This window comes from Cynara cardunculus (genome assembly GCF_001531365.2).
Source record: "Cynara cardunculus var. scolymus isolate 2C chromosome LG 3, CcrdV1, whole genome shotgun sequence".
NCBI lineage: Eukaryota > Viridiplantae > Streptophyta > Magnoliopsida > Asterales > Asteraceae > Cynara > Cynara cardunculus.
In genome coordinates this window covers 19,245,609-19,255,935 of record NC_037530.1, presented here as the reverse complement: position 1 = coordinate 19,255,935, position 10,327 = coordinate 19,245,609, and positions in this window count along the sequence as shown.

Genomic DNA, 10,327 nt, shown 5'->3' with positions numbered 1-10,327 from the left:
AGGATTCAAAATCTAGAAGATAGAGATTTCCTTCTCTTTTTGCCTTGATGATTGTTTGACCAGACTTTGTTTCTATGATACAGAAACCTTTGCGGAACCTGACTTCAAGACCCTTGTCGCAGAACTGGCTTATGCTTAATGGAGATGTTGCCTTTGATAAGAGTGACATATCCCTTGATTGTACCCTTGTTGTTGTCTTCAAAAGTCACAGAGCTTCCAGATTTTTCGATGAAGAAGGATAGCTGACTTTTATCACCAGTCATGTGCCTGGAGCAACCTGAATCCATGTACCATGGCTGCACATGCTGGTCCTGCAAGACAAATTAAGGGGTTTTAGGTACCCATTTCTTTATGGGTCCACGTTTGTTAGTAGGGGGTACCACTCTCTTTTCATTTCCCTCAGCCTTTGCAGGTTTAGGTTTATTAGTATTTCCCTTGCCCTTGGGTTTGGGCTTCTTCACGTTTTCATAGGTTTTAACTTTGTATCGATAAACATATTGGGAGAATGGGCAGTGATATGTCAACATGTGATTCCTCAGGTTTTTTAAAAGAGTTAAACATTGACAGTTATGATGCTTTGGATGTGTATGTCTAGCTTTCTTTTTATTCGATGGAAACGAAGAAGTAAATGCAGAAGATGTAAATCTTGTCTTAGCTTCGGTTATTTTTACAAACTTCCTATCTAGTTCAGATTTTTTATTTGAAGAGGTCTTTTACTTTACTTCTTTTCTCCTGAAGAAGGTCTGCTTTTCTTCAGCTGAATGAGAGGAAAAGTGGTGGTTAGTTTTCTCAGAGGCAGGCCACTTCTGTTTTTKCTCAYGAGTAAACTTGATGAACTTGAAGGATGTACTAGGGCCTTTTGAGTTATCTTTGGCAGATTTGCTATTTTTTAGCTTTCCCTTTCCTTTGTCCGAATATTTCATCAATGATGGAATAACTGTTTTCATTGAGGATTTGAAGTTTTTAGGCTTTTTACCCTTAATGATTTTTGATTATTCACAGATTATTTCGTCTTCAGATTTGGAATCGAGAAAGTCTCTTGTTGATTTCTCGAAGTTAAAATTAGCATGAATGTCTGTGGGAGGAGTGGGTTTAGAGGTTGATGCTTCAGAGTGATCTGTCTGAGGTTCCATCGATTCTGACTTAGATGAACTTCCAGTTGTACTTGGATGGTTCATTGACTCATCAGCTAATGGTTCCTCATTAGGATTCTCTTTTTTATCAACAGTACTTGCTGATGAAGTGGGATTGACAATCAGAGATTCTGGTTTGACCATAGGATTTCTATCGGTCTCTGATTTGGAGGTGTCATTCCTTCCATCAGAATTCTTACTTGTACTATTCTTGTACACCACATTCTCAAAATCCTGTCTTAAAATGACAGTTTTTCCATCGACTTTAACTCTTTTAAAGTTTGCTATTGGTTTTGGGAGAAAGTCGGGTTTCTGAATGCATCCAAGTTTGAAAGTGGATTCAAGGGTGGATTTCTTTGATTCGATGAAGGAGTCCAATTCATTGAATCCAATCCCTTGAGTGTCCGTTTGACCATTTAATTTTTCATAAACATCTTGGGCATCTTTATACTTCTTTATCAGAAGTTCATTGGTTTGAAACTTCTGGTGAATGATTTTCCGTTTCTTTTGAAAGAAATCTTTAAGAGCAACTGAATTTAGTCTCTCTGCCTCGGATTCTTTTAAGGCCTTAGTTTTCTTTTTCCAAGTCCTTAGTTATTCATTTGTTTAGTTTCAGAAGTTTATCTTCCTCTGATTTCTTAAATGTGGTGATGCGAGTCGTTTCCTTAGCAAGTTCTGCTTTTTCTTCGGTTAGAAGGTTAGTCTCTCTTTTGTAGAAACTTGCTTCTTTTTCTGCTTTTATTCTTTCAGATTTTTCAAAATTTAATTTCTCTTTTAATTTAAAGAAATCCTCTGAAAGTTTTATCACCCTTAACTCTAGCTCAGATGGAGCAGAGTTGGTTTCATTGGAAGTAGACTCACATACCTGATCATCAGATTTTGCATTGGACGTGGCCATCAGACAGATGAGTGTTTTGTCTTCTTCATCTAATGAAGAATCAGACACCCAGTTTTCTTTCTCAGCCATCAGGCTTCACTCTCTTGGATTATACTTGTATTTATTTTTGTAATAGTCAGCATCCTTTACAAGTCATGCTCTGCATTCTTTTGAAAAATGACCAAGTTTTCCGCACTTGAAGCAGCAGAGGTCATTTTTCCTTCCATCCTTGTCCTATTTCCTCTCGTCTCTTCTATCTTCTCTTTCTTCTCTTCCATCCCTTTGATGAAATTTAGATGGCTTCCTTTCATAAAATGACTGGTACCTTTCCCTCTTGAATTCTTTTCGTTCATAGGGTTTCTTGATGAACTTTTTCTGGAACTGCTTTTTAATCAATGCCAGAGATTTGGCAAAGGCTTTGATATCATCATCTGATTCAGAAGTTTCGTCTTCAGATTCTGATTCTACCACTAGTGCTTTCTTTTCTTTCTTCTTATGTTCTCTGGTAGGAGTCCTTGATATTTCCTTTTAATCGGCAGCAAGAGCTAAAGGTCCACCGATGAATACCTTCTTCTTCATAATGTCGTTCTCTTGTGCTGCAAGCGTTCCATGCAGATCATGAAGTGACCAGCCATCTAGGTCCTGATTTGCTTGAAGGGATATTGATAGCTGAGTCCATTCATCGCCAAGACTTTTTAGGAATAAAACATTGTTTTCTTCCTTAGTTTTGGAGATATCGTTTCGACGACATTGATTAATCAATGTGTTGAAACGATCGTATGTCTTCTGAATCGGGTCATTAGGAAAAGCCTTGAAGTTGGTGTATTCGTTGAGACATTGTGCTCTATGATTCTTCTTTGTTTTTGCTCCTCCTTCCAGTTGGCTTGCCAGTTCATCCCATAGTTCCTTGGCTGTGGAACATGCATCAAGGGATTGGAAGATCTCATTGGGTATGGCCATGTTTATCAGTCTTTTGGCCTTCTTGTTGGTCTCAAGCCATTCTAAGTCTTCTTCATCCCAATTCTTCTCATCCTTGGGCATGTAGTAGGCAGGGATTTCAGCTGTGATATTTGTTCCTTGGACTCTTGGGACAAGAGTCTGTGGAACGTAAGGACCCTCCATTACATATCGCAGGAGGTTCCTATCCATTCTTTCCAAGAAGTTTACCATCCTTATCCTCCATTGCGGGTACTCTTCTCGTTGAAGAATTGGAGGCTTGGTGAGGGAGCCAACACTATACGCAAAATTCCAGTTGGCGATTGAGGATTTTTAGAAGAGAGAAATTTTACGTTTTAAAAAAAATGAGAGAATTTGTATGATCGTTTGATTGGAAAAACAATCAATTGGCTCTGATACCAATTGTTGATCCCAGATCTCTCAATAACATTAATAATCGAGTTAAGAATAACCAAATTATAATGTTTTAATAAACAAAATGATGAACACTCAAGAACAATGTATGAACATTCAAAGAATAATCTTGAGTGCCAATGATTTCACTTTATTTAATAGGAAAAGCGTAAGCGACATTTTTAACAATAGGCCTAATCACCTATTTATACTAGAAGGCTAATTAGAAGATAACTATCTAGTGAGACTATTTAGCTAATCTTCTACAAACGGATAAAGTTTAACTAAACCATGGATAAGCTATAAATTAAGATAAACTTGAAATCCAGCTGTCGATTTGTCATCTCCAGCTATCTTTCATGGAATGATGATTCAACCTTATCCTTATATCTTCATCGTATGCCTCTGGTTGAATTGCTGAAGAAAACTCTCAAGTGTTGTTGACCAGAGGGGTGATGAAGATGCCCTTTCTATCGCATCTCTGGTTGTTGATCGACCCTCTGGTTCTTCTCCAGACTTGGTCAATTATGCCTTAATGTCTTCATCGGTCTTCTGGTTCTTCATCACTTTTTGTTCTTCATTACTTTTACACTTACATATTATGGGGTCTAACAGGTACTGATGGATATTCTCCATCATTATTGGTTCCCTTGGTGGCATCTCTAGACGTCTCCTTAGAGACTCCATATTCTCAATGATTTCGTCGACTAAGCTCTACGGAGGGTGCCTTGATGAACAAGGGAATGTCCGCATGCACCTTAGTTGGTTCGGTTGGGGGTTGAGTTTGGGTTATGGGTTGTGTACCAGTTGGCGATGGGATGGTTTCTTGGGTTGGCTCATGTTGGGGTTGTTCAGGTTCATCGGGTTATGTTTGGGCTTGAGGTTGTTGAGGTGAAGAAGGTCGGATGTTTATTTGTTCAGGTTCATTGAGTAGGGTGATGAAAGGTTCTGTGGTGCGAGGAGTTGGTGATGGGGTTAATGGTAGGCTTGGTTTTGGTGATGTAGTGAAAGGTGGGTTGGTTTCTGTTGGTGGGGTTGATCGGCTTTCATCAGATGAGGAACTCAACACGATGGGTTCAGGTATGGTGGCAAGGGGAACATGTACATTATGTACATCTTCAGAGGGCTAAGCCTCTGGTTCCCTTGTTTGGGTTTCTTGGTTTGGTGATGATGGTGGGTTTTGAGTTTGGTGATGGGATGATGAAGGTGCAGTGGATGGTGCTTCCTGACTTGTAGCAGCCGGGTTCTCCCCCTCATGAGGACCTAGACCAGGTTCATCTTGGTCTGGATCCTCATGTCTTGGCCTCTTCTGTGGGCGGCTGGCCGAGCATGAAGCTCTGCTTCTCTTCTTCTTGAGGCGAAGGGAGGCCAGGTAGGCTCTCACAGCCTTTCTTCTTCGGTCGGCCTCCATATATTGTAGTAGGGAGGCGGTGTGTGCTTGTTGGTCAGCAAGGCTCTGGAAGAGAGCCTTGGTGGGTTGAGCCGCTCAATGAACAAATTTAGCACTTATCTCGTTGAAAGAGGAGATAAGTGCCTTGGATAGAGCCCTGAGGTCGGCTCTGGTGGCATACTCCGTGCTTGATGATGAAGCGGGTGGTGGCACGGAGGTGGTGGTGGATTTCTCACCTCTGCAGTGAAGGAGGAGAAGGATTCATCAAAGGATGGGCCTGCAGAGGGAGGTGGAGTAGGTTGGGGTACGTTGGGTAGTATTGTGGCTTGGAGTTGGGTTAGGGTGGTTTGTATGGTGGCCATTTGGTTGGTGAGGGAGGCTAGGATTTCATCGATTGATGAAGTTGTTTGAGGTGGGGTTGGTTGAGAGATTTGGGAGATTATGGTGGTTGGTAGGGCATTGAGGGTTCGGAAGATAGTGTTTATCTAGGTGGTTATGGAGGCTAGGGTCTCATCAGTGGCAGTTGCATAGGCCGTGAGGCTGGCGATGGAGTGAATGAGGAGTTGGTTTCTTTGGGTGGCAAGAGAGGAGGTATTGTGGTGTTGGGTTACGGTTTGTTGCAGCATTTGGAGACGGGTTGTATTGTCTCGGGTTTGGGTTGCAAGGTGGCAAGAGATTGTTGAAGGGTGGTGATATCGATGGATGGTGGGTTTTCAACAATCCCTTGGATGATGAGTTTTAGGTCTTCCAAGGACCGCTGAACTGAGTCAACAAAGGCTTGGAACTCAGCCTTTGTGACCAGATCGGCCACGGGGGTAACCCATGCAGCAACGGATGCTGCAGGTTGAGCCTCAGCTCTAGAGGCGCCTTCATTGCCTTGTCAAAATATAGGTCATGAAGGACTTCCATCATGTCCTTGATAGCCCTCTAGCGAGGAGCTATCTCCTGATGTTACAACAACTTCTTCTTCTTCCTCGGCTTCAGAGGCCAGGTAAGAGAAGTAAGTGTGTTTCCCCTTCGCTAGATCAAGTATCGAAGGGGGGTCTTATGCATGAATGGGAGATTGCTATGAACGATCTTGGGGTTCAGCAATGCCAGAAGCAACACATGCTTCTGGGTGTGTGGGTGGTAGTGTCGAGCCATGAGGTGATGTGGCTCTTATGTCTACATTGCCTCTCTGTTGGGAGAGGGGCGATGGAAATTGAGGTTCCTCAGCTAAATCATCTCCAGAGGCCCGAAGAATGGCCTCTGGATGACTGGTTTGGGTTTGGTTTGGACTGGGCCGTCCTTGTTCAATACCCCTTTGGCCTTAATCGCCAGGGGTAGAGGAGGTGGTTGCCCTTTGGGAAGAGGGAAGGGGATTTTTTTTGTGAAGGGCCAGGGGATGCACGAGGAGTGCCATCATCATCATCTTCATCATCCGATGAAGATGGTTCCGGTGCTCCCTCGCTTGATTGAGAGGACGGCTCTATGCGCTCTAGGGTAGCTGCCCTTGGTTCATGGGACAGCAGAGAGCGTTCGTAAGTTCTTTGGAACTCATATGTCTCTGGGATGACACTAAGCATGGATCTGGAGATTGGCTTGTTGATGGTGTATTCTTCCTTTGAGAGTGTAGGTCGATGGCCATGCCTCTTGAAGAGGGGAGTGAATGGTTCCTCGCCGGTAGGTTATGTTTCCTTATCACATCCCCTATGAAGAGAGATAGGAAACAAGGAAACAAAACAGAAGTCAAGGGATTGCCGATAGCCTAGAGCTTGCACTTTTTTACTACCGTTGAGTGGATCTCATTGTATATGAGGAAAACATAGTCAAGAGGGATGTTGAAGAAGAGTCCATACATAATCGTCATTATGTTTATATTGCCTTGATCCATCGACCCTAGCTTGCAGGTGAGGGCCCTGTTCAATATGGAAAAGAACATGTTCCACATTGGCGGCAAAAACTGCCTTTTGAAATCGGAGGCGTTGCGTAGGTCACGATTGTAACCTAGCATTTGGATGAATCGGAGGATGTCTGAGGTGGTGGGATGGTCGGCATATTGGTGAATGCCGAGCTCTCTTCGGGTGGGAATACACACCCTAGAGACTTTTGCCTGAGAGATCTTGAGCGAGCAGATCATGTCATTTGGGGCATCGATGTCCCCCATTATTCCACGGCTGTTAGGGTCGTACTCGCAAGTCTGCCAGTATTGTTGGATGTACTTTAGAGGTACGCCATTGTCGGTTAGAGTCAAGGCTGGTAGAAGGATGTAGTTACGGAAGAACTCGATCATCACAGCAAACCTGTCATCGAACAGGTTGGTTTGAAGTTCGATGGCATGATTATTGGGCTTCATTGGTAGGAACACTATTGTTCGACTGTTGGTGTTGGTGGATTGAACACGACTATCATTGTCACTGGACTCGTGTGATGCGGAGGAAGCCATTGCAAATGAAGTTACGGTAAGTTTGTTCGTCAAAGTCTGTTTGCTGGTTTTATGAAGCGTAAAGGGTGAATGGAGGTAGAAGAAGGGTATATATAGGTGGGGGGAGGAGAACATGAAACGATTTTCTGATTATTTAAATATAATAATCATGAAAGGTGAAGGCGTTTGGCAAAAGGTGAGTTGATTTGGAGATCGTGGGCCGTCTTGATTGTATGTGCCATTAATGTTGGAGGACACATGTCAAGGCGGGGATAGAGAAGGATAATTTGAAACGGTTCACGGGGAACAGGCTATATATGGTGTCAGGTGCGTGGGAGGATGACGTATGTATATGGTGTCAGGCGCATGGGAGTATGACGTTTGGTTTGTTTGAAGTAATTAAAATTATTCCCAATAATATCTCTTGAAATATTAATCCAAAAACAATTTATATTTAAAATTCCATCTAATTGTAAGATTAATACTAATTACGAAGTTTTGATCTTCTAAAAACCCATGTTGTATAGTTTTTAGTCACAAAAGCTGCAATTTTGTATAATCTTAAAAATTTTGCAATTAGAGATGGGTTTTTGAGAAAAAATTGTCATGAAACCAGAGGAGCTCTGGTTGAACATAACCTTTTATGGGGAACCAGAGGTGCTCTGGTTGATCATTGATGAATGAATTCATCGATGAAATGCTAGATTGTATGATAGAGAAGCCTTGGATGACAAACCAGAGGCTCTGTTTAATCATGGGTAATCCATTATGTAGAACCAGAGGGGCTCAGGTTATATACACATGCTGTATTATGTAGCATTTAAGTGTCAAGAGGCTCTGGATAGTAGAACCAAAGGCTCTGGTATGGAAAATGCATATTTATGCAATGGAGATTCATGAAGAATGAATAGCTCCCCCTCAAATGATGCATGTAGATAAGATTTGAATGTTGGAAAACTCCCCCTAGAAATAATAACAATGTGGATTGAAGTGACCAGAGGCTCTGGTCTATACAACCAGAGGCTCTGGTTGTGAATGAAGATGAAAAGATGTATGAAAAAAGTCTAAGTATGCAAATGGATGTGCATATGAATGGGTCTTTGAGAGTAAAGGGCTCTGGTTCCAAAGACAATGAATCCAGAGGCTCTGGTTACAAAGGCGATGAAAAGAAGTATAAAAATATGGTTAAGTGTATATAAGTGAGAAAAAAGGGGGGAGGACTCTTTCGATCCAGAGGGGCTCTGGTTGTAAAGAGTATGAATCCAGAGGCTCTAGTCTTTAGAACCAGAGGCTCTGGTTGTCTTGCATATGCAATTAAAGATGAATGAAAGGTGAATTTAGCATGCCAAGCCTTATTTGGAAACCAGAGGTCTCTGGTTGCAAAGAAATTGGAAACCAGAGGCTCTGGTTACAGAAATGATGTTATGCGATGGAGTCCAAAAGGGCTCAGTTCTTAAAGGATGAGAATCCAGAGGCTCTGGTCTCAAAGTGAGAGAACCCAGAGACTCTGGTCTTTAGAACCAGAGCCTCTGGTTGCGAAGGTAATACTTAGTGAATAAAAGCTAAGTATTTTCTTTGGACCAGAGGTCTCTGGTTCCAAAGGCGATGAAAAACTTTGAGCCATATTAAAATGTTTCTTCATGGCCAGAGGCTCTGGTCTTTAGAACCAGACGCTGGTTTGGAGTACCTATTGATTATGGCTTATTGCTTTATATCACTTGTAGGCATAACCATGAGATATTGAGAATCTCTGATTTAAGAACTTTTATTGCCTTTAAGTGGTGAGATTCAGCATACCCATCTTGCTGACTAGAAATAAAAATCTTTTCTCATCAAGAGCTTTTGTGAAAATGTCAGCAAGTTGAATCTCAGTGGGAACAAAGTACATTTCTATATTACCTTTTTCAACATTGTCTTTTAGAAAATGGTACCTTACATCAATGTGCTTGGTCTTGGAATGTTTCACTGGGTTTGCAACATGCATGATCTACATCCACATACTTGGACTGATTGATGAAAGATCCTTCTGAAGTTTGTTTTCTTTGAAGACCAAGAAAGAAACTTACTTCTCCCATCATACTCATCTCAAACTTGCTTTTCATAAATTCTGAGAATTTTTCGCAATGTTTTGCATTTGTAGACCCAAATATGTTGTCATCAACATATATTTGAACAAGTAATATGTCACTTTTGTGCTTTTTGAGAAAGTGGGTTGTATCGATTGTATCTTTTTCGAAACCATTGTTGATGAGAAATGTGAATAGTGTTTCATACCAGTCCCTGGGTGCTTGCTTCAGCCATAGAGAGCTTTGTCCAGAAAGTAGACGTAATCTGGATGTTTTGGATCTTCAAACCCAGGGGGATGCTGTACGTATACTTCTTCTTGAAGTTTTCCATTTAGGAAGGCAGACTTGACATCCATCTGATAAACCTTGAAGCCTTTGTGAGCTGCATAGGCTAGGAATATCCGAATGGCCTCAAGTCTTGCGACGGGAGCAAATGTTTCATCGTAATCAATCCCTTTTTTCTGGTAGTAGCCCTTGGCAACAAGCCTGACTTTGTTCCTTATGACTATGCCATCTTCGTCCTTCTTGTTTCGAAAGACCCACTTGGTTCCTATGGTCGTCTTCCCTTTGGGTAGAGGCATAAGAGACCATACTTTGTTTCTTTCAAACTGGAGTAATTCTTCTTGCATCGCGTTTATCCAGTTTGGGTCTTGTAGGCTTCTAAAATTTTCTTTGGTTCTATCAGGCTCAGAAAGTTGGCGAAGAGACATTCATTGGCAGTGGCAGATCTTGTCTTGACACCAGATGAGCTAACTCTGATTCATTGGGCTTGCCAAGTGATGAATCAGATGCTCTCCTTTGAAGTCCGAGTTCTAAACTGTTGTGTTCAGAACTCATCAATATGGAATCATCAAAGGACACATTGATGCTTTCGATGACTGTTCTTGTCCTTTTAATGTAGACTCTGTAGGCCTTGGCAGTTTGAGAATAGCCCAGAAAGATCCCTTCTTCCGCTTTCTTGTTGAACTTGCCAAGATATTCTCTATCGTTGAGTACAAAGCATTTGCACCCAAAGACATGAAAATATTTGACATTTGGTCTTCTTTGGTTGATGAGCTCATAAGGTGTCTTCTGGTGCCTCTTGTTGATGATAGATCGATTCTGGGT